The 3,973-nt window shown below is 41.6% G+C and overlaps 1 long non-coding RNA gene across 1 annotated transcript; it reads right to left on the reverse strand.

The window, feature by feature from the left end:
* Positions 1-1,037: 1,037 nt before the first annotated feature.
* LOC104947609 (uncharacterized) lies at positions 1,038-3,412 on the reverse strand. The gene is made up of 4 exons (XR_798579.1): positions 2,163-3,412; positions 1,794-1,849; positions 1,640-1,696; positions 1,038-1,317 (listed from the first exon to the last, which is right to left on the reverse strand). It is a non-coding gene; the product is annotated as an uncharacterized lncRNA (long non-coding RNA).
* Between the last annotated feature and the right edge of the window lie 561 nt (positions 3,413-3,973).

Below are 3,973 nucleotides of genomic sequence, written 5' to 3' on the forward strand. Positions count from 1 at the left end.
ACAACCACACACACACACACACATATACATGTTTCTAAGCCTGTGTGAGGACCACGTGTTTCTACAGGGTTTGTGTGGGCCACCACTTCCACTGAAGCTGGAATGGTGCAAACAACTAAAGTACCACTAGAAGGGGGAAGAGAGTCAGAATATCACTTCAGATTAGAAGTAAATCCAATGTTTTACTTTTTTTTTGGAAAATAGTTTTTTTTCGCTGTTGCTAGGCTGTTGCTAGGCTGTTGCTAGGCGGAAGTGTGTGTATGTTTCAAAACAGGAAATACAAGTCCAGCCTTTTGCAGCCAAAACTAAGCATCATAAAAACAATTAAATGGCACAATTGTATTAAATACATATTATAATATTTTAAAATGAAATATTTGTATCATGAACCTTGAATATTTGTAATTTCACAGACTCAAAGACAACAAATATTTATATGTAGATATTTTCACTTACTCAGGGTTATGTAACTTAAGGGTTGGGTACCGAAACCCGGTGCCATATACGACCGGTACTAACCGGACCGAATGGCAACGGAGATTTCGGTGCCTGAGGTGTCGGGTTACACACAACAGAAGCATCACCGCCACACGTCACCTGCGTGCCATCGCCAATTCACAACATTACACTCGCTCTGATAGCTGCAGCTAGGGTACCGTTAGCTCGTATCTACAAACACGGTGAAAATGCCAAAAGCTAAAAAGTCTAAAGTGTGGCTGTATTTCAGTCTAAAAGATTCAAACAGCGCGACATGCAGCAAATGTTTGAAAACAATTGCGTGCAAAGGGGGGGAACACGTCCAATGTAATGAAGAACCTGGCGACGCACGGCATACACTTGAAAGCAGAGGGATGCACCGTGTTCGACTGCTTGCGTGACCCAGTGCACATCATCCGGCAGGGTGGGCATCCCTGGCCACGGGGATTTGGAGACAATTATTTATTTTTATTTTTTACATGTTACTTGTTAGACGCTTTTATCCATAGCCACTTACATACTCAATACTGTGGACAATCCCCACAGGAGAAATTAGAGGTGAAGTGTCTCAGGGACACAACGACATGCTGACTGCAGTGGGGTTTGAACCTACTCTCCAGCTACAACAAGGACCCCATTCACCTTGGCAAAGAAGGCCAATTTGACTAAACACAGGGCGGATTAATTACACAGGGCTGTGACCAAATGTGTGGTCAAGGGACTGCATCCTTTTTCCACTGTGGAATCTCCATGGTTCAGCTCCTCTCCTCCCACTCCTCTCTTCCGAGGTGGCGCCAGACTGCTGCTGTTTCATCAGAGGCCTGCGACATCCTTTTACACCTGAAACCACAAATGTAAAAGAGGTCGTCCTCACTGTTGGAACAATTATTCAGTCCAGCAAATGTATTTATATTATTTATGGCTGATTGTGCTTTTGAGTGTATGTGCTTGGTGGCAGCTTCTCTAACAACCGTTATCTCTGTCCTCTGTAAGCATCAAAATACACATTTAAATAAAGCTTAAATATAAGTTAGTGCCTTGCTAAAGGGCAGGTCAAGCAGAAATAGACATCTTGACTTCTTAAATGTGTTTCTCTATAGATTGTGTCTATTGATATTATGGATATTGAATTTAATCCTGTATTTGAGTACATGAAATATACCTGCTGTCTCAGGTTGCTGCGAGCGTCTCTTGGTGGAGGTCGGAAGGTCGACTTCTTCTACAAGGAGAGAAGAAATCACCTTAGCATTAGCTTTGATTCATCATGCTAACAGATATCAAAGTGTCCCAGCAATAAACTGAAGTGATGTTCATACCTTCTGAATGCTCCATTAGTTCAGCCCTCCTGTTGGACCGCTTTGCATTAGAGGGCCTTTGAGAGAAGAACAGGAAGAGAAATATAAAATATATATATATATAACATACTGTATATTAAATTATAACATTAACTGTTGTTAACTTTGTAACCTACTCAAGTCTGCTTTAACTTACTGAGAGATAGACGAACACTTTACCTCGAGATAAGCCCTGTGTTTCAGAGGTTAGCTTAGCAACTAGCATAGTCATTGAATGTAAAGTTAGCTAAACAGCGTAATTCAATTGATTAATATACCAGACGGCCAGCCCACACTTAATTTACCAAACACTTTTCTTTAGACTAGCTTAAAACATGAACATTGCCTTACCTTCAATACAATTGGTTAATGGTCTCCGGTTCTCTCCCGTTTTACATCTCGTCCTGTCGCTGCTGCATCCGCCTGTTCCGGCAGTAGAGTGTTCCAATGATCCGTTCAACGTCAATACGAGAGTACAATACTAAGATCCACATGGTCCGTTGTAAAACTTGAAATAATTCAAAAATGCCACACGAGGAGGAAGTCGCTCTTCATGAAAATCTTGACAGTATTTAGACATTTTAAAACGATGTTTAATCTTGAAATAATGACTCCAACTTGAGGGACTCCAGCAGTCTTGCAAGTTTAAATAATGTTCCTAATCCTATTCTCAGTGTGTTAAACAGGGATAAATCCAAAATAAGAAAAGTCTCAGAGGAACATGTGCCCCTTTCACACCAAAAACCAGCTGCCAAAATTAACACTGGTTCTATCTCCGTGCTGGTGCTAGAACGGTTCGCAATTGGTTCGTAACTTTGAACCTGTTTGCTTTTCCACTGACAAGAGCCCTGTAGGAGCTACGTCATGACGTCGCCGTTTAAGCCGCTACGTATATTGTACATATCATCAACAATGGCAGCCTACTAGGAGCTGACGGAACCGTACTTAATGTTGCTCCTACACTTACGAAGCCAAATTGAATTGAAGAACCACCTATGCACTTTTATACACAAAGTTTATGGCTTATTACTGTTATCCAGATTGACGTAGTAAACTTTTAGCCACAGTTTTAGCAGCATTTGCCGAAAATGGCAGTGGTACGCCGCTCGTGTCACAGCAGCGTTTTAGCGTACCGTTTACTCACGGGAGCAGCCGCTGGAAGTAATAATTCACTCTCTGACTTTCACACAAGCAACGCCCCCGGATCCATATTCCCAAAAAATTCATATTATTGTTCAGTTTAAATGTAGGATTTGGAAACAAAGTGCCGAAAAGGGTTTCTGGATAGCGATAGCCACCGCAGTAGGTTCTCTAATCAATAACACTGTTGCATCTACTGTTTTATACCGGCGTATTTTTCACTTTGAACTAACTTGGGTTTTTGCCTGATATCACAACATGTTTAGCCTAAGGATTGATAACAGCTGATAGCCAGTGTTAAATAACAACGGACTAACGGCTTGTGCCGCTGTTTAAGACTGTTACGCCTCGTTTCCACATACGTGTGTACACGGAGGCGCACCAACCGGAAGCCCATTCGCTTCCCGTCTGATGAAAAGACCAGGAGTGGCTGGATCAAGTTAGCTACCTAGCTAGTACCAAGCACGTTAGTTAGCATTACAGCCTTAGCCTTGTCATTTTTATTAGCCTTAACATGAAGTAACATTAAGTAACCCAAAATGTTAAACAGTAAGAGTAGTAGTCATATTTTGTGAACCCTTTGAAGAGTATTGTCACACCGGTGTGATCATTCTATAATACACTGTTTAAGCCCGGATGCCCCCGGTGGACACATGCTAACGCTAACGCTACATTAGCATCGGCAATCTTTTCTGCTTCATGCTACACTGAACAAAAATATAAATGCAACACTTTTGTTTTTGCTCCCATTTTTCATGAGATGAACTCAAAACTCTAAAACATTTTCTATATACACAAAATAACCATTTCTCTCAAATATTGTTCACAAATGTGAAAAAATCTGTGATAGTGAGCACTTCTCCTTTGCCGAGATAATCCATCCCACCTCACAGGTGTGGCATATCAAGATGCTGATTAGACAGCATGATTATTGCACAGGTAATAAGGGCTGGCCACAATAAAAGGCCACTCTGAAACGTGCAGTTTTGCTTTATTGGGGGGGTCTGGGGGGATCCGAAAAC

Source organism: Notothenia coriiceps, unplaced genomic scaffold, assembly GCF_000735185.1.
Source record: "Notothenia coriiceps isolate Sejong01 unplaced genomic scaffold, NC01 NC01_scaffold00012832, whole genome shotgun sequence".
In the NCBI taxonomy this organism is placed as follows: Eukaryota; Metazoa; Chordata; class Actinopteri; order Perciformes; family Nototheniidae; genus Notothenia; species Notothenia coriiceps.